The 21528-nt window shown below is 37.8% G+C and overlaps 1 long non-coding RNA gene across 4 annotated transcripts in view; it reads right to left on the reverse strand.

The window, feature by feature from the left end:
• LOC149128329 (uncharacterized) overlaps positions 1 to 21528 on the reverse strand; it is a 236657-nt gene that overhangs the window by 13038 nt on the left and 202091 nt on the right. For 2 of the 4 annotated variants that reach the window (XR_016217645.1, XR_016217637.1), the window contains one exon: positions 16465 to 16669. The exons of the other annotated variants lie outside the window; for them this stretch is intronic. This is a non-coding gene — a long non-coding RNA (uncharacterized LOC149128329). Of the gene's footprint in view, positions 1 to 16464; positions 16670 to 21528 lie in introns of those variants that run through there. 4 annotated transcript variants of the gene reach the window in all.

Consider the following 21528-nt stretch of genomic DNA (forward strand, 5'->3'; position numbering starts at 1 on the left):
TATTCTTGCTGTGCAACCTCTTCTATCTCAAGAATTTATCTCTCTCAACTCAAATCAAGTAAAACCTCAATCTCATTATAGCTGTGGTGTGCTGAGCCCTTTCTTGACACCCAAACTGTGCTCAGAATTCCGCATGTGTGAGAAACTATGATCCCTGCACCAATTAAGACAGTTTAATAACTGAGGAACCTTGGGCTTAGATGGGTTGAACAAGTGAGAAAGGTGGATTCAAACACAGGTCTGCACCAAACCCCTGCTCATATACAAACACTTCCACAAGTTACAATATACAGAATAAATGCAGCATCCTGTCCCAAGTTTTGTTTTCTCCTCTGTAACCAGTGCTCATGGAGGGAAGGAGAAAGATGTCTTAGTCAAAGACCACCACTTAGAACCTATTCTGAGATTTAGCATGCTATACAGGAGACTTAAGTAATTAATATCTTTTCAAAATCCTTGGATAAATATACTGCAGGCCCAAGTTTCCCTGAGGGGTACAGCATATAAAATTTTGAAGATATTTAAACCTACAGTCACCTTTCAGCCACAACTTTCCATTTCCCATGCATCTGCTCTTGTCTTCGATTGCTTCATTTACAAATTGGGGATCAAGTAAAGGGATGGCTGAAGAAAAACAAACTCAACAACTCCATCCAATTTGGAAAATGTGATGAAGCTCTACATGGGCAGAGATAAAAATGTGACAAAAAAATCGCACTGAGTGGCATTCCTGATTCCACCACATGTAGAATGACCTCAGGCAAATTCCTTAACCTCTGTATCTTTATTGCCTCATCTGTAAAATGGGGTTAATAATAGGGCTTGACCCTCGAAGTTGCTGTGAGAATTAAAATGAGAAACTATATAAGACATATAGTGAGATGCCTTCTTATAGTAATATAATGTTTCTATTCCTTGGATTGGTATTAGTGGGGCTGTTTCTCCAAGGCTTGTAAGGTAAGGAGAGCAGGGGGCAGAGAGTTAATAACCAAGTGAATAATAACTCAGAGTCTATTTTTTATATGTATCAAGGTCATCTCATTAAGATGCTGGAATAGAAGCAAGAACTGAAGAGTTGTAGACAATAACCTGGAGTGATAGAGTAAGGAAGGTCAAAGTCATTGTGAGGAGAATATATGATCCGTTGTGCATTTATTGTGCATTTACAAAGCAGCATAGCTCAGGTAGTGATGGCTTGCTGAAAAGAACCCTGCCTTTGGCATCAGATAACCTGTGGATAAAATCTTATTCTTGCCACTCATCAGTGTTAACACCTGAGAAATTCATTGAAAATTTCTTGGTTTTTTTTTTTTTTTTGAGAGAGAGAAAGAGAGAGAGAAGAGGAGAGAGAGAGAGAGAGAAGCAGAGAGAGAGAAAGGTCTTCCTTTTTCCGTTTGTTCACCCCCTAAGTGGCCGCTATGGCCAGTGCGTTGTGGCCGGCGTGCTGCGCCGATCTGAAGCCAGGAGCCAGGTGCTTCCTCCTGCTCTCCCATGCGGGTGCAGGGCCCAAGGACCTGGGCCATCCTCCACTGCCCTCCTGGGCCTGAGCAGAGAGCTGGACTGGAAGAGGAGCAACCGGGACAAAACCGGTGCCCCAACCGGGACTAGAACCTGGGGTGCCAGCACCACAGGTGGAAGATTAGCCTAGTGAGCCACGGTGCCAGCCGAAAATTTCCAAGTCTTTAATTCCTCACCTATAAAATAAGAATAGGATGCCCCTGGTGGAGTTATGAGGATTAAATCAAGAAAGTGTATACATGTAAATACCTAGAAACATTAGGTAGACTTAAATAGGGATTTACTAGTTTCTTGCTTCATTGGGGAGTTAATTGTGCTAAGAAAAAACAAGAAAGCTCTTCAGCTATACATCAGGAAAAATTATTCTCACCACATCCTATTGTCTGTGGTCAAAAAGTATAACAAGTAAGAAAAATGTAAGTAACCACTAATCTTGTGTTTCTCAAAGAGAATGCAAGGTGTCAGCTGTTCATTTACTTTGACACAGTTTGCTCTCTCTTGTGTCATCATATCAATGAGTGTTCTCTCATCTCTATTTGATAATTAGAATATGCTTCTTCTGAACAAATTTCTATCACTTCGTGTTTTGTACACATCTGTAGGTCAGAGGACCCAGGGTAAAATGAAGCACTGGATTTTGCTTTCACAAACAGAACCAGTGCTCAAGTGAGTCACCATTGCACACAAGGGAAAGCCTCTACTTGGCTTGAAATACTCAATGCACCTCCTACAAAGCTAGTCTATTTCAATTGAATTCAGACTTCCAGTACTTAATTTGAAATGGAAAATGAAAGCAACCTCAAGTGATTGTGAGAATCATCTGGTAGCAACCTATATTCTGGGGCTTCAGTCTGCCTTTCTGGATTTCTGCTTGGGTCATCTGGGTCTGGGCAATGAATCTTGCTGTGAACCCTAAACCATGGCTGAGCGAACCTCACTCTATCACAGGTTTTTCCCAGCCCCATCTTTGAGCACAGTCTTGAATTAATCCCCTTATACTGGATCAGAATCCCTTGATTAAAGATCAGTTTTTCCACTTACTACCAAGAACATCTGCTGAGATTATGTACTGTCTTTCCTCCTTACATATTGATAACTTAGAGGGAAACTTTTTAACAGGTAAAAATTGAGTTTATCTCAAACTCCTTAAAAGTAAGCTTTTCAATTCAACACCCTACATGGTGGCTATTATCAGACAAACAGAAAACAGTGAGGATGTGGACAAACTGGAAATTCTATACACTGTTTATGGGGAAGCAAAATGATGTAGTCAGTAAGGAAAATGGCATAGCAATTCCTCAAAAAATTAAAAATAGAATTACTTTCTGATCCAAAAATTCATTACCTGGAATATAATCAAAATAACTTAAAACAAGGTCTCAAAAGATATTTGTACAATGATTTTCAATAATAGTCTTGTTTACAATATCCAAAAGGTGCAACCAATCCAAGTGGCCACTTATGGATTAATAAACAAAATATAGTATATCTATATAATGGAATATTATTTGCTCTTTAAAAAATAAATTCTCACACATGCAACAACATGGATAAACCTTGGTGACCTTTGTTATTTGAAATATGTTGGTCACAGAAAGGCAAATACTGTATGATTCCACTTACGTGAGGCACCTGGAATAGCCAAATTCATAGATACAGAAAGGATGATGTTTTCCACGGATTAGGGAGAAAGGGAAAGGGAGCTTGTATTTTAATGGGTATAAAGTTGGACAATTCAGTTTTGTGAAATGAAGAGTTCTGATGATTATTTGCACAATAATGTGAATATACTTTTTTTAAAAAAAGATTTATTTATTCATTTGAAAGGCAGAGTTACAGAGAGGCAGAGGTAGAAAGGCAGAGAGAGGTCTTCCATGCACTGGTTCACTCCCCAATTGGCCACAATAGCTAGAGCTGCACAGATCTGAAGCCAAGAGCCAGGAGCTTCTTCCAGGTCTCCTATGTGGGTGCAGGGGCCCAATAGTCAGGCCATCTTCCACTGCTTTCCCAGGCCATAGAAGAGAGCTGGACTGGAAATTGGGCAGCCAGGACTCAAACTGGTGCCCATATGGGATGCCAGCACCATAGGTGGCGGCTTACCCACTACACCACAGCGCCAGCCCCAATGTAAATATACTTAACACTACCGAACTGTACCTATACTTAAAAATGGTTAAAAAAGCAAATATCATGCAATGTATATTTTACCACAATAAAGTAAGCATGAAACACATGTCATAACCAAACTCACTAACAGAGCATGTATAATCATTATCCAACCAACAAAATGGCAAGTCTTATTTCTTATCTATCAATACTAACCTTGAATGTAGATGGATTAAATTCACCAACTAAAAGACATAGATTGGCTGAATGGATAAAAAGCCATGACCCCACTATATGCTGCCTACTTACTTCACAAAGTTACACACAGACTGAAAGTGAAGAGTTGTAAAAAGATATATCAGGCAAATGGAAACCAAAAACAAGCAGGTACAGCTCTCCCAATATTAGATCAAATAGAGTTTTAAAAAACTGCAAAAAGAGATAAACACATTATATTTTGATAAAAGATTGTATTAAGCAAGAAAGCATAAGAATCATGAACACATAGGCTTCCAACACAAGACCACCCAGATACATATAGCAAATATTATTAGACCTAAAGGGAGAGATAGATAGACTCCAGTACAAAAATAGTGGGTGACTATAACACACCACTCTCATCAATGGACAGATCATCCAGACAGAAAATCAATAAAGATACATTGGAATGTAAACATACTATCAAACAAATGGACCTAACGTTTACAGGACATTTCACCCATCAGCTACAGAACACATATTCTTCTCATCAGCATGTGGAACATTTTCTAGGGCAAATCACATATTAGGCCATAAATCAAGTCTCAGCAAATTTAAAAAGATTGAAATCATACCATGTATCTTCTCAGGCAATGAAGGAAAAAAACTTGAAATCAACAAGAACAATAGAATACTCATAAATACTTGGTTATTAAACAATTATTGAATTATAAACAAACATTGAATTATCAATGGTAAATAAAAAGGAAATCAAAAACTTTCTTCAAATAAATGAAAATCAAGACAAAATATATCAAAATCTGTGGAACACAGGAAAAGTAATATTAAGAGGGAAGTTTATAGCATTAAGTGCTTACATTAAAAAAAGAGAGAGAGAGAAATGTCTCAAATTAGAGCTCTAATGATGCATCTGGAAGACAGAAAAACATTAACAAGCCAAACCCAAAATCAGCAGGTGGAAAGAAATAATAAAGATCAGAGCAGAAATAAATTAAATTGAAACTAAAAAAAAAATCAACAAAACAAAAACTTGGATTTTTTTGAAAAGATACATAAAATAAACCTCTAGCCAAGCTAAGAAAAAAGAGAAAAAAATTCAAATAATAAAATTAGAGATGAAAAAGGAGACATTACAATGGTCCTCACTGAAATACAAAAGATAAGAAACTCTTACAAAGAGCGATATGTTAATAAACTGGAAAATCTCAAATAAGTGGTTAAATTAGTGGACTCATATATCCTATCAAGATTAAATCAGAAATATATAGGTGACCTGAGCAGACACATAACAAGCAATGAGATTCAAGCAGTAAACAAAAATTTTCCATCAAAGAAAAGTCCAGGACCTAATGGCTTTACTATTGAATTCTACAAAACAGTCAAAGAGTAAGTAACTCCAATACTCCTTAAATTATCCCAAAATATTGAACAGGATGAAATTCTGTCAAACTCTTTTTATGGATTTTGTATTAAGATGGCGGAGTAGGGAGGGAGCTTGCTGCTCGAGTCAAGGAGAAGGTACTTTATGAAACATGGAAAGAGGCAGTCTCAGTGAAGAGTTAGGGATAAAACAGCAGAGAAAACTCCATGTAAATCAGAGGAACAGAGTGGACCTATGTGGAGGGCAAAGACATATACAACTTAGGACCCTACCAGCTGAGAGCCTCCACACCACTTTGGAGAGCAAGGTGAGACCAGACTGTAGCAGCCCAACCCCATTGCATAAAAAGCTGATGGAAAAACCTAGAGGAGAAAAAACAAAGGGAGGGCATGTTTTATCTCTCTCAAATCATCCTGAAAAGACATCCTGCAACAAGCTGACAGAGAACAGGCACCATTTTGGACATATGTAACAGCTGTGCCAGCTCATGTACACACCCAGCAACCAGCCAAATGGAGACTTCTGAGTCTGGTGGGGAGAATAGACAGAAGGTTGGGTGTTCATGACTGTGAGAGGATTGTGTGCTAGGACTGTGAAAACACTGACACTGCATGGAATGACTTAGGGGGTGTGTGAGACATTGGGCAGTCACTTTGGGAGGCCTCACACAATCAGGGCTCCCTGGTTACCTGGCAAGAGACATTGCTGGGGAATCTGAGCTTATACTGAGGACTGCACAGATCTTTTGTGTGATCCTTGTGGCAGAGCAGATGAATAATATTCTCACTGGATCTAGAGCCCAGGTACAGCTCTCTTTTGAGGAGAGCAGCTCTGCTGAGTCTAGACCAACAAGAAAGAAGAAACATCCCCTCTGATAAAAGAAAAAGAGGGAGGGAGGGGGGAGAGAAGTGGGAGAGGCAGGTGGAGAGAGATAGGAGATTTAACACACCAAACCTGGGTGTGTCACCTCAGATACACCCTTCACACTGGAGTACTGATCAAAGCTCCATGGCCACTCCCACCACATGCCTCTATGTAATCCCTGAAAGCAGAGATTCACTAATCCAATCAGACATAGTCCAAAGATAAAAGCCACCACAGTGAAAAATCAATGAGTATCCTCACAAATGCTGAATATCAAACACACCAATCAAAGAAACAAGAACAAGAAAGACAACATGACACCCCCAAATGAACAAAATATCTCAGTACTAGATTTTGAAGATGAAGCAACTGAAGAAATATCAGAAATGGAATTCAAAAAAAATGATCATAGGGTTACTTAGAAATAATCAGAAGCAAATGCATGAACTAATGAAATACATACATGACATAAAAGAAAATTTCTCCATGAAATTGAGATCTTAAAGAGAAATCAAAATGAAATCTTGGAAAAGAAGAATTCAATAAACAAATAAAAAATACAGTGGGATGCCTTAACAACAAAATCAGTGAACCACAAGAAAGAATATCTGACTTAGAAGACAAAATACAGGAAATTATAAAATCAGACCAAACGCAAGAAGAAATTAGAAAACAAAAAACACTGTTGAGAATATATTGTATACTATCAAATGATCCAGCATATGGATTCTAGGAGTTCCTGAAGGCTTGGAAAAACAGAAAGGATTAGAAGGTGTTTTTAGTGAAATAACAGAAAATTTCCCCAATTTGGAGAAAGAAAGATACATCCAAGTACAGGAAGCACATAGAACTCCTAGTAGTCATGACCAGAATAGATCTTCATCATGACACATTGTAATCAAATTCTCCACAGTAAAAATTAAGAAAATATTCTAAAATGTGCACAAGAGAAACACCAGATTACTTTCAGAGGATCTCCAATTAGATTTATAGCAGACTTCTCATCAGAAACCCTACAGGCTAGGAGAGAATGGCAAGATACAGCACAAGTCTTAAAAGAAAAAAAAAAAACTGTCAACTCAGAATACTATACCCTGCAAAGCTCTCATTTATGAACTAAAGTGAAATAAAGACCTTCCATAACAAATAGAAATTTAAAGAATTTGTAACTACCTATCCAACCCTGCAAAAGATCCTAAGGATGCAGTGCACAAGAAACACAGAAACATGGTATCATTACAAAATAACATGAAGGAAAGAAAGCTCCAGATAAAAGTACAAAGGAAATCCAAAGTAAAAATAAGAATGTTTATGGAAAAATGAAAGGGCAAAATTGTTACTTATCAATAGCCATCTTAAGTGTAAATGGCCTTAGCTCTCCAGTTAAAAGACACAGACTGGGTGAATGGAATAAAAGACAAAACCATCTATTTGCTACTCAACAACAAAGCTGCACACAGACTGAAAATGAAAGCATGGAAAAATATAATCCATGCTAACAGAAACCAAGAAAGAGCTGGTGTAGCCATGCTAATATAATAAAAAATAGACTTTAACACAAAAACTGTAAAAGAGACAAAAAAGTACACTATGTGATGATTAAGGGATCAATTTAATAGGAAATTCTGACTATTATAAACATACGTGCAACTAATTACAGGGCACCTGGCTATTTAAAGGAAAGATTAAGGGATCTAAAGGGAGACAAACTCAAATACAACAGTAATGGGGATTTCAATACCCCAATTTCAGCAATGGACAGATTAACCAGACAGAAAATCAGCAACAAAGCAACAGAGTTAATTGACACTATAGATGAAGTGGACCAAACAAATATCTACAGAACTTTTCATCCTACAGTAGAACACACATTCTTCTCACCTATGCATAGAACCTTCTCTAGGATTGACTACACGCTAGGCCATAAAACAAGTCTTGGAAAATTCAAAAAAAAAAAAAAAGGAAAGCAAAATTATACCATACATGTTCACCATACATGTTATCAGAACACAATACAATGAAGCAGGAAATCAGCAACTCTGGAATATCTAGAACATATGAAAACACATAGAGACTGAACAAATGCTCCTGAATGAACAGTGCTTTACTGTAGATACCAAAAAAGAAATAAAAAAATTTCTGGAAACAAATGAAAACAATAATACAACACATCAAAACTTATGGGGTACAGCAAAAGTAATGTTAAGAGGAAAGTTTATAGCAATTAGAGACTACATTAAGAAATTGGAAAGGCACCAAATAAATGAGCTTCAATGCATCTAGAAAAACAATAGCAAACCAAACCCAAAAGTAGTAGAAGAAAGGAAATAATTAAAATTAGAGAAGAAATCAACAAAATTGAAACAAAAATGCAAGAGATCAGCAAAATGAAGAGTTTTTTTGAAAAAATAAGCAAAATTTATGTACCATTGGCCCAACTAACAAAGAGAGAGAGAGAGAGAGAGAGCGCGCACGTAAACCCAAATTAATAGAATTAGAGATGAAAAAGAAATGTAACAGCAGACACCACAATAGCTAAGATATGGAATCAACCTAAATGTCTGTCAACTAAAGACTGTTAAAGAAATTATGGGATATGTACTCTATGGAATACTACACAGCATTAAAAAATTAAATCCAGTTATTTGCAACAAAATGGATGAATCTGGAAAACATCATACTTAGTAAAATAAGCCAGTCCAAAAGGGACAAATACCATATTTTCTCCCTGACTTGCAATAACTTATAGAGCACCTAAAAGGACCTCTGTAGAAGTGAAATTAGCACTTCAATTGTCAGGGAACAGGTTTTTTTTTCTTCATGGAGAATGGGACTGGGAATGGGAGAGGGAGAAGAGGTGGGGTGGGAGGGAAGATATAATCGGAAGAGTCACTATATTCCTAAAGTTGTACTTATTAAATAAGTGGTTTCTTTAGGAAATAAAAACTCTTTTTATGAGTCTGGCATTACTTTAATATCAAAACAAATCAAAGACATGACTAAAAGGAAAACTGTAAATCTATATCTTTAATGAACATAGATGCAAAGATTCTCACCAAAATACTAGCAAATCAAATCTAAAACCACATCAAAAAGATCATACATCATGATCAAGTGGCATTTATCCCAGAAATGCAAGGATGCCTCAACATCTGCAAATCAATAAACATCATGAATGACATAAATACACTGAAGAACAAAAAATCATAGGGTCATCTCAATAGATACAGAGAAAGCATATCATAAGACTCAACACCCCTTCATGATAGAAACCTTCCACAAATTAGGTATAGAAGGAACAGTCCTCAAAACTACAAATGCTATATAGCACAATACAACAGCCAATACCATACTGAATGTGGAAACACAGAAAGCATTTCCCCTCAGATATGGAACAAGACAATGATATTCACTTTCACCACTTTTACTCAATATAGTAATGGAAATTTCAGTGAGAGCAATAGGTAGGGGAAGAAACAAAGGACATCAAAACTGGAAAAGAGGAAGTCAAATTAACCTTGTTTGCAGATGACAGGATGTTATACATGGCAAAACCTAAACATTCCATCACAAAACTGTTAGAATTTATAAACAAATTCAGTAAAATTGCAGGTTACAAAATAAACATATAAAAAACATTGCTTTTTGTATGCTAATGATAAACCCACAAAAGATAAAGAAATAAATTCCATTCACAGTAACCACAAAAAATCAAATATTTAAGGATAAATTTGACTAAAGAAGAGAAAAATCTCTACAATACCAAACAATAATGAAAGAAATCATCAAAGAAACAAAAAAAAGAAAAGATATTCTTTGCTCATGAATCAGAAGAATCAAAATCATTAACATACATTATCTAAAGCAATCTACAGATTCAATGCAATCTCTATCAAAATGTCAATGGCATTCTTTACAAAACTAGAAAAAGCAATCCTAACATTCATGTGGAATCACAAAAGAGCCAGAGTAGTTAAAGGGACTCTGAGCAAGACAAAATAAGCTGGAGGCATCACAATACTTGAATTCAAAGTATACTACAAAGCTATAGTAATTAAAATGCATTGATTCTAAGATGGCAGAATAGGGAAAAGTCTGACCCGTCTAAGCTAGGGGAAAATAGTAAAAAAAAAAAAAAAAAAAAAAAAAAAAAAAAATAGTGGAGAAAGCACATTCTCAGGGGAGAGTAGGAGGGAAAACAGCAGTGAAGAGAAGGAGGAGAGATGCCATGGATCTGAGTGGAAGGTGCAGACACGTATCAACGAGAATGGACACAACTCACAACCCCACAAACCCTGAGCCAGGGAAAGTGCCAGCTTTCAAGAGCAAGGTGAGATCAGACTGCATTATCCTGTGCCACTGGTGATATAACCAGAGGGAGAGCCTAGCAGACTATAAATGAGTCCAGCCCAGAGCCCCGAGTGAAACAGGGTGCCTGCTTACCCAGAGGAAAAAAATAGGAGCATGTTTCTCTCTCTACCTCCCAACAACAGCACCCAGTGACTAGCTAAGGGTGGGTACCATTTCAGAATAGGTGGGTAGCAGCTCTGGCAGCTCTTGTGCATCTGCCCAGCAACTGGTGAGGACAGATGCCATCTTCTCAACAGAGAAACCTGCAACAGCTCGAGAGCATGCACTAAAAGACTATTGGAACTCATAAAGTGGAAGAATATAAAATTAAGAAACAAATCAAAGCCTTCTTATACACAGACAGTGCTATGACTGAGAAAGGACTTCTAAGATCAATCTCATTTATAATAGCTATAAAAATACCTTGGAATAAATGTAACCAAGGAGGCCAAAGACCTTTATGATGAAAATTACCAAAAAGTTAAATAAAGAAGAATACACAAAAAAATGAAAAAAATCTTTCATGTTCATAAATTGAAAGAGTCAATATAATCAAAATGTCTATACTACCAAAAGCAATTTACAGATGCAACTGTGATACCAATCAAAATGCAGCATTAGTCTCAGATCTAGAAAAAATTACAATGATAAAATTCATTTGGATGCACAAGAAACCCCGAATAGCTAAAGCAATGTTATACAACAAAACAAAGCCTGAAGCATAATACCTGATTTCAAAACATGCTATAGAGCAGGTATAATCAAAACAGCCTAGTACTTGTAAATGATACAAAATATAGACTTTAAAAATGATGGAACAAAAGAGAAACTCCAGAAATCAATCCACGCATTTACAACCAACTTATCTTTGACACAGGAACTAAAATCGATCCCTGGAGCAATGACCATCTTTTCAACAATTGATGTTGAGAAAACTTAATCTCCAAGTGCAGAAGTATGAAATAAGATTCCTACCTTACACCTTACACAAAAAGCCACTCAAAATAGATCAAAGACCTAAATCTACAATGTGATACTATCAAATTATTAGAGAACATTGGAGAAATGCTGCAAGATATTGGCAAAGAAAAAGAGTTCTAGGAAAAGACCCCAGAGGCACAGGCAATCAAAGCCAAAAAATTACAAATGGCATTATATCAAAATTGAGAAGCTTCTGCACTACAAAAGAAACACTCAGCAAAATGAAGAGGCAACCAACAGAATAGGAGAAATTATTTGAAAACTATGCAACTGATAAAGGATTAATATCCAGAATATATAAAGAACTCAAGAAACTCAACAACAAAAAAGGCACTTAAACAGGCATTTTTCAAAAGAGGAAATTCAAATGGCGAACAGACACATGAAAAAACGCTCAAGATCACTAGCCATCAGGGAAATGCAAATCAAAACAACAATGAGGTTTCACCTTACCCCAGTTAGAATGGCTCTCATACAAAAATTAATAAATAACAAATGCTGGTGAGGATGTGGGGAAAATGTATCTAATCCATGGTTGCTGAGAATGTAAAATGGTACAGCCACTGTGGAAGACAATATGGAAATGTCTCAGAATACAGACCTATCAAATGACCCAGCCATCCCACTCCTGGGAATTTGCCCAAATGAAAAGAAATCAGCATATGAACAAGTGATCTGTAACCCATTGTTTTTTAAGCTCCATCACAATAGTGAAGATAGGAAATCAACCCAGATTTCCATCAACTGAAGACTGGAAAAAGAAATTATGTTATACCTACAACTATGGCATACTAGAGAGCAATAAAAAAGAAAAAAGACATCCGGTTGTTTGAAACAAAATATATTCAACTGGAAACCATTATACTTAGTGAATTAAACCAGTCCCAGAAGATAAATACCATATGTTTTCCCTGATCTAGTGTAACTATTAGAGTACCTGAAAGGTAATCTATAGAAGTAAAATCAACACATTGAGATTCTATGATTTTTAACAGTCCTTGTCTTGACTGTTGAAGAACGGTGTTTTTTTCTTCACAATACTTGTTGAACTCTTTACTCAGGGTAGGGTTAACATTATGAGTATAAAGTTAACTGAAAATAGATCTTTGTAGAAAAAAAAAGAATGGGAATAGGAGAGGGAAGAGGAAGAAGAGTGGGAGCATGGGTGAGAGAGCAGGTATGGAGGGAAGTATCACTGTGTTCCTAAATCTGTATGTAGGAAATACATGAAAGTTTTGTAATTTAAATAAAATTTAAAATAAATAAATATATATAAGTATAAATAAAATAGCATAGTACTGGCATAAAACCTGATACATAGATCAATGGAATAGAATAGAGAGCCCAGAAATTAATCCACATACATACAGCCAACTGATATTTGACAGAATGCTCAGACCATACAGTGGAGTAACATAGTTTATTCAACAAATGGTGTCGACAAATCTGGATTTATATATGTAGAAGAATGAAATTATATCCATACTTCTCACCATATATAAAAATCCACTCCTGATGGATCAAAGACTTAAATTTAAGACCTGACACTAAAAAATTGTTGAAGCAAAATGTAGGGGAAACACTCCAAGACATGGGTGCAGGATATGACATCTTGGACAAGACACACAAAGCATAGTCAACAAATGCAAAAGTAAATAAATAGGACTATATCAAACTCAGAACCTTTGGCATAGCAAAGGAAATGATTAATAGAGTGAAGAAACATCCAACAGAAGGACAGAAGGAGAAAAATGTTTACAAATCACCCACCTGAAAAAGGATTTTTATCCCAAATATATCGAAACTTTAAAACCTCATTATCAAAACAGCAAATCCAACTGAAAAAAATTGGGCAAAGGACTTCAATAGACAATTATCAAAAGAAATGCAAATGGCCAACAAATATATGAAAAAATGTTCAACATCTCTAGCCATTTGGGAAATGCAAATCAAAATCACAATGAGGGGCTAGCCCTGTGGTATAGCGGGTAAAGCCAATACCTGCAGTGCTGGCACCCCATTTGGGCACCAGTTTGAGTCCCGGCTGCTCAACTTGCAATCCAGCTCTCTGCTATGGCCTGGGAAAGCAGTGGAAGATGGCCCAAGTCCTTGGGCCCCTGCACCCACATGGGAGTCCTGGAAGAAGATCCTGGCTCCTGGCTTCAGATCAGTGCAGCTCGGGCCATTGCAGTCAACTGGAGAGTGAACCAGTGGATGGAAGACCTCTCTCTGCCTCTTATTCTCTCTGTGTGTAACTCTGACTTTCAAATAAATAAATAAATCTTTTAAAAAAGTCACAATGAGATTATCACCTCACTCCTGTCAGAATGGCTAAAATCCAAAACACAGAGAGTAACACATGCTGGGGAGGATATGGAAAAAGGGGAACACTTATACACTATTGTGGGCATAAAAATTAGTACAGCAATTGTGAAAAACAGTATGGAGATTTCTTTAAAAACTAGAAATAGACTTTACATATGATCCAGCAATTCCACTACTGAGTATATACCCAAAAGACTTGAACACAATGTATCAAGGTGCCCATCATCAGATGAATGGATAAAGAAAATGTGGTATATATACACAATAGAACATTACTAAATTACAAAAAAAGAATGGACACAACTGGAGGACATCCTGTTGAGTGAAATAAGCCATACCCAGAAAGGTAAATACTGTATCTTCTCACTTATATGTGGGAACTAAAATTTAAAAAAAAAAAAAAAAAAAAAAAAAAACAGAAGAAAGGAAAAAGAAGAAATATTTGTGTGCATCGTATTGCTGCAAATATAGTCTTGTAAAACCTTGTTTTTATACCTTTGTGAAATCAATGGTTTAACATGTTATACTACTATAGTTTTAATGATCTGTGATTATTTTAAAATTTACTGTGTATGGATGAAATGGTCATTTTTCCATTCAATTATTTTTATAGCCATTGCCTATATTTTCACTAAATTAGGAATTATTTAAACTTCTTATTCAGTGAAGAATTAAGCCTTTTTACTGTAATGTGAATTTAAAATATGTTATCTCAAAAGCTACAAAAAGAAAGGGAAAAGGAAAGGGGGTTAGAGGGAAATGAGGGATAGAGGGAGGCAGGGAGGGAGGAAGGGAATATCATTATGTTCTTAGGATTGAATCTTCAAGGCACATTGAATCTGTTAAAAACTAAATAAAACTTAAAATAAATAAATAAGTAAATAATAAAAAATAAAAATAAAAAACCAAGAGCCTGTGTCCTTGATTAGAATAAATTCTCATGAGAGAAACTTCTTCAAATAATAATAATTTTAAAAAGCATTTCATTCAGTTTGTTATCTGAACATTTCTGCCCTATGTGAATTCTAGGTATTTCTGTCCCACCAAAGAGTAAATTATCACACTGCTTATCCCAGGATGATGGAACAGTGAGTTTGACCCATAGTCTCCTACAAGAAAAGTTAATTGCTCTGAAAATAGAAGGAAAATTGCAAGGAAAGTGTATGCCATTTGTGAAGGTGCAGGGCATTAGAAGAAATGAGAACAGAGTCAGAAAACTAAAAGAGAGAGAAAAGAAAAGGGAATTTGTGCTCACAAAAGAATTAAGAATGAAGAATGGCTCTGCAGAAAAGAGAGATGCTCAAGAGAAAACAAGTTGCCTAAAAAAAGAAGAAGGCATGCTAAATTAATTATGACTTTGAAATATTGCACCCATTCCTTAAATCTAACACAACCTCAAAAAGAATGAAAAGACACTTGTACAAGTTAGAAGTAACAGAGCCCGTGAGGATTTAGCTGTCTATCAAGACCATTACACAGGATGTTTGGAGAACTGGAACAATTGCACACCCACAGGTCCTAGTGCTTCCTTGCAGCCAATTTATTGAATTAGCACTTTGTATTTCACTTCTAAAACAAAATATAAACATCTGAAAGACCACAGCATAGTAATGTGGATGACAGACCACAGGGCACAAAGTCCCTGAAATTGCACTTTAAGTCCTATGGCTCTCATAATGAAAATAAAATATATGTATAACAAGGTGCTTATTAAAGTAGACACTACACTAAGACTCAAGGCTCTTGTTGCATTTTTCCCACTGACATTGATAAAAGTGTTCATCATTGAAACTTATTAAATCTCCTCTTTATTTTTTATTAGTTGAGCAACTTGGAAAAATCATGTTCTAAGTCCCAGTTTCTAAGGCTAATTTCATCCTTTTCATATTCTTCTCAGAGATTTTTTTTAATTGACTACAAATAAGATATGGAAATTACCAAGCCAGGTGTCAGGTATATCAAAATCATTATTGATTATTATTATTTCACTATATTTGATAGGTTGTTCCCCCTTCTCGTCCCCTTTTCTGACATTCTGTCCATGCGGCGGTGCCCCAATCGGGTGCCTGGTCACGCACAGTCCATGCACTCCTTGTCCAACCATAAAGGTGATCACGTGTCTTCATCGAATCAAACTCCTGGTCACATAGCAGGCGGCTCGGACGCCAGCAGAAAGCTTATCATTGCTCCACCTGGTGTTTTCTCAACTCTTGGTCAGTGGAAAAAGAAGTACGGGAAGTCCCAAGGCCGTAGTTGTTGACTCAACCCTGGGGTTATGGAAAGGTCCCGATATCGCAGCTCAACAGAAACCATAAACATCCACATGGCAGTAACTATTGCAAACGGTCAGCAAGCTAAGCCTTAGCATGTGGGCCCATGGCCAGCTCATGGGTCCCCACAGGTGGGGTGACATCTGAAGACAGGTTCAAATCCCTGTTCCTCCACTTAGTAACTGTGTGACTTGGGACAATTACTATCACTTCTCCAGGTTTCTATTTCTTTGATTGCAAAATGCAGAAAATGAGACGTATGTTTCTGAGGTATTGTGAGGACTAAATTAGATCATGTATATAAAGAGTTTAGCATAGTAGCAAATCCATAGCAAGTAATCATGAAAGGGTAATTACTGGTGTTGTTATAACAACAATATTATCTTCTCTTTTAAAAAAGATTTATTTATTTATTTAAAGAGCAGAGTTTTAGAGAGGCAGAGGCAGAGATAGAGAAAGAAAAGTCTTTTACCTGCTGGTTCAATCCTCAATTGGCTGCAACAGTCAGAGTGGAGCCAATCCAAAGCCAGGAGCCAGGAGCTTCTTCCAAGTCTTCCATGTGGGTGCAGGGGTCCAAAGACTTGGGCCATCTGCTACTGCTTTCCCAGGCCACAGCAGAGAACTGGATTAGAAGTGGAGCAGCCGAGACTCGAACCTGCACCCATATGAAATGCCAGTGCTGACACCCGAGGCTTTAACCCGTTGCACCACAGCGTCAGCCCCAACAATATAGTCTTCTATAAGAGTGAAGCTGTTTAGTGAAACTGGATGTACTTATGTGTGCTCAAGTAAGGGAGTGATTTGAAAGGTAAAGATATAGTCTCTGACCCAATATCTTTGTTGAATTCTTTCCTAGGATTTAACATCGTCTTTTTAAAACTATAAGCAGAAATAAATTTGTTAAAAAATGTGTGAGTGAGGGGAGTGAGTTATTCAAAAATTAGAATGCAATTGTTTAAACTTGAATGTTTGGTTCCTAGCATATCCTTAAATCAGAACAAAGAAAAGGAGGGATTCTGGTGGGGAAAGAAAAGTCATCATGAATGATTTGACGGCTGCCTTTGAAAATAGGCTCAGCTCTGAGACTGCAGATGAGGATTCCAAGGAGCCACAGAGCAGCATGGGTTCAAAATACAAGCAAAAGAGAGAAACCAGAAGGAAACATTAGAAATACACATTCATTCAGCCATATATCCATCCAATTATCCAACCATGTGTTAGTTAATAAAATACCTACTATATATAATGTCTAAATGTCTCACAATAAACGTAAAATGACACCATCCCTACATTCAAGGAACCCAGAGTGGAATGGGGGTGGGGTCAATAAACTTGTAATCAGTACAGTGCATTATGTAAGTCCTATAACCTTAGAGTATATCAGTTGTTTTGGAAATACAGATGACAAGAAGTGGAAAGATAGAAGGATAAGGATAAAACCATCAAAGGAGTCTGGGAAAAGTGCCCTGTGATCTCTCTCTGTCAGTTCTTAACAGAGAATAAGCTGGAAGGGGCATATTTCAGTCTGAGAGAAGGGAGGCATGAAAAGGCATGACCTATTGCAGACCTGCAGGTAATTCTGTGTGATTCAAGCACAGGACACATAAGAAGAAAAGCACAAGGAGGGTTGCAAAATATGAGCCAAATTGGATGCACTGAGCAATTTTTAGGTAAGGAAATTATATACTCATACTTGCCTGTTAGAAGATTCTAGGAGCCAGCGCTGTGGCTTAGTGGGTTAAGCCGCCACCTGCAGTGGCGGCATCCCATATGGGCAGCGGTTCAAGACCTGGCTGCTCCACTTCTGATCCAACTCTCTGCTATGGCCTGGAAAAGCAGTAGAAAACAGCCCACATCCTTGGGCCCCTGCACTCAAGTGGGAGACCTGGAAGAATCTCCTGGCTCCTGCCTTCAGATTGGCACAGTTCCAGCAGTTGCAGCCAACTGGGGAGTGAATCAGTGGATGGAAGCCCTCTCTCTCTCTCTCTCTCTCTCTCTCTCTCTCTCTCAGCCACTCCTTCTCTCTCTGTGTAACTCTTACAAATAAATAAATAAATCTTTAAAAAAGAGAGAGAGAAGATTCTAAGTATCTTGTATATTATTGACTAAAAGAAGTCAAGGTCAAAGAGGGGGCCACTATGGAGGCTTATTTAAGATTTATTTATGTATTTGAAAGGCAGAGATACAGAGAGAGAGAGAGAGAGAGAGAGAGAAATCTTCAATCTGCTGCTTCACTCCCCAAATGCCACAAGCTGCAATGGCTGGGCTGGGCCATGCCAAAGCCAAGAACCATGAACTTCTGGGTCTCCCACATGGGTGCAGGGGCCCAAGGACTTGGGTCATCTTCCACTGCTTTTCCAAGACCCATTTAGCAGGGAGCTGGATTAGAAGAGGAGTAGCCGGGACTCAAACTGGCACCCATATAGAATTCTGGCTGGCACTGCAGGCAGAGGCTTAACCTTCTATGCCAAAGTACAAGCCCCTATGGAGGCTTTTTAAGTGTGTCAGGAGAGTCAACTATCTGAAATAAGGTAATGGTAGCATTAAAGGAAGGGAGACACATTTCAAAAACTAGACTTGATAGGATTTGCTGGCCAGGAGGTGTGTGAATAACTCTGAGCTTTCTGAATTGGGTAATAGAGTGAATGATAGTGTCAGGAAGTCAGAAAAAAGAATGTAGTCAGTGGACAAGTCTCACAGTGTGCAAAGGGCCAGTTCCCTGGAAGAGAGGCAATCCCACTTAAGTTATTTGTAAAAAGACTTCAAATATAATGACTCTAATAATTGCAAAGAATTATTTGTATCTTTTTTTTTACAGGCAGAGTGGATAGTGAGAGAGAGAGAAAGACAGAGAGAAAGGTCTTCCTTTACCACTGGTTCACCCCTCAATGGCCGCTGCGGCCGGCGCACCGTGCTGATCTGAAGCCAGGAGCCAGGTGCTTCTCCTGGTCTCCCATGCGGGTGCAGGGCCCAAGCACTTGGGCCATCCTCCATGGTACTCCCAGGCCACAGCAGAGAGCTGGACAGGAATAGGAGCAACCGGACAGAATCCAGCGCCCCGACCAGGACTAGAACCCGGTGTGCCAGTGCCGCAGGCGGAGGATTAGCCTATTGAGCCACAGCGCCAGCTGAAAGTCAGTATCTTTTACCATTCCAGCTTCTTCCTTTCAGTGTGGCACTGAAGCAGTATCGGTATACAAATAAGAGTGCCGTGAACTTTAATGAGCTTGAAAATATAGCTAAATAATTGTTAGTTCCTCTCAACAGCTGAAACACTCCTTCTTAATGATGCTAAGTATTAATTATCTATTTCTGCAGATAAATCCAGGGAAGCCAATCTGGGAAGAAACTCTGTCTAGGTGATCTTGGTGAATGCTCCCCCACCCCAAAGCTGACCACGATTTATCAGAAGATATTAGTATCTCATCCCAGACCAAAAAGCCCTGTGTCCAGTGTCTCTCTCCTGCCATCTATGGGGGTTGCTATAGGTTGGATATGGTTTTAGTGTAATCTGAAAGACTCAAGTGTTGGAAGTTTGGGCCTCACTGTGGTGATTTTGAGAGGTGGTGAACTCTTTAATATGTGTGGCCTGGTTCAGTGTGATTAGATCATTGGGAGTGACAGAAAAACCAATGAAATTCTCTCAGGACCCTGGATAATTCTTGTCAGAGTGAATTGTTATGAAAAGAGCAAACCTGACACCTAAATCCATCTGGCTGCCTGTCTTGCCATGTGGTCTCTCCCTTTTGCAAGTGTTCCCACTGTGATGCCATCTGCCGTATGGTGCTATAGCCAGAAGGCTCTCACAGGGTCAAGCAGGTGTTCTTGGATATCAATAACTGGGACCTAAATAAACCCCTTTTCTTTATAAAGTACCTTGCTTTGGGTATTTTGGTATAGAACAAAAATGAACTAATACTTGCATCATCAGGAAGTGACAAGAATACCTACATCCGATAAGAAAGCATCAAAGGTGTGGGATGATGGGCAATCCCAGCCATCTTCCAGCCATTTCCCACACATCTGTCTCATTTTTGTGTGATTAGCTAAGAAAAAAGAATAGAGTAAGAAGCTACCATTTATTGAAGACTCACCATGCACACAGACCTACGTGAGGTTCTTTACATCTATTGTCTCATTCATCACAAAGATACCATTTACTCTCATTCCTATTTTACAGACTGAGCAATCAAAGTTCAAGTAAGAGAAGTGATTTCTCAAAGCTTTTCAGCTAGTAGCACAGCCAGCATTCAGGGAGAGATCTCTTTAATGCCCAAACAAGTTCTCTTAACCCCTATGTTTTAATATCTTTATTTTTGATCACTTCAAAGCCTTTAAAAAGGAGTTTGTCAGGGAAATATGCACTAACTTTGTTCAGAACCTGTAACAAATCCGGTTTGACTTTCCTTTGGGTTCAAAGATCTGACCATTTAAGCCCACCCAGAGACGACCTACCAATGAACACATAATCCCAGGTTAGGCTTTGCTATTTGAACAAGAATGACAGATAAATATTATTACTTGGAGTCTACAGTCCCCTAATATTAAATATTTCTGCAATACTTCCTCTGGGCTTCTCTCAGCAGTGATGTATTTTTTTTAGCATTTATCCACTTTTTGCTACTTTAATCTGTTCTGAATAGACAGTATTCTCAGTCGGTCAAAAGTGCCATTTTCTTTAACAGCCAAGGTTTTTCACGGTGATACTAAATAATATAAATGATGTTTCATTTGATGATTGGTTTATGCTTTCCGTAGCCCCTAGTGGAATGAGACACTTGGGCTTCCCCAGTAAATTTTGCCAGCTCCCCAATCTGGTACGGCTATCAAGTTCTCCCCTAGAAAATCTAAATCTCTGCTTAAAACACTAACTTCTTCCTCATTTAATTTTTTATCGCCAAGAGTTTACAACTGACTTTACGGCCCTGGAATGATTAATTTTTAATGCCTTTCTTTCCTTGTTCTTTGACCAACTTCCTCCATTTTCAATTTGAGTGCAATTGTACCTTTCTAAAAAGCATTTGTCACTTGCTGGTTTGCATATTTCAGGAACCTGAGGTAGCTGTTGCAGAATGGAAGGCAGGCATTCCTGCAGAGAGTAACTGAAAGATAGACAGTAACTCTGTGCCTTTCATGTGACTCCTGTTGATAGCAAACTCTGTAGCATCAGTAAATCTTTCAGCTCTAGGTCTTGGCAGGCAATGAATTCCCGGAGAGGGTTATCGTACTAAATCCTGTCATTGTCACGCATAAGGTATGGATTGAGTTGCATCTTTCAAACTACTGAACCATCATTAGGGAAAACAAATAAGAGAGATAAACCTAGAAAACAATTTTTATCCTCTCCTACCTACCCACCAAAGAAAGAAGACAAAAAAAGGACAAAAACAAAAACCAGAAGTTTGTTTTGCAAGTAAAGCAGTTCACATATTTTTTAATCCATACAGCATACAGTCATTTAAGATGATATAGGACACTTAATGACAGGAGGAAAATGTTTATATATACTCAATG

Source organism: Oryctolagus cuniculus, chromosome 1 (assembly GCF_051225735.1).
Source record: "Oryctolagus cuniculus isolate XC-2025 breed Fujian yellow rabbit chromosome 1, ASM5122573v1, whole genome shotgun sequence".
Classification (NCBI taxonomy): Eukaryota; Metazoa; Chordata; class Mammalia; order Lagomorpha; family Leporidae; genus Oryctolagus; species Oryctolagus cuniculus.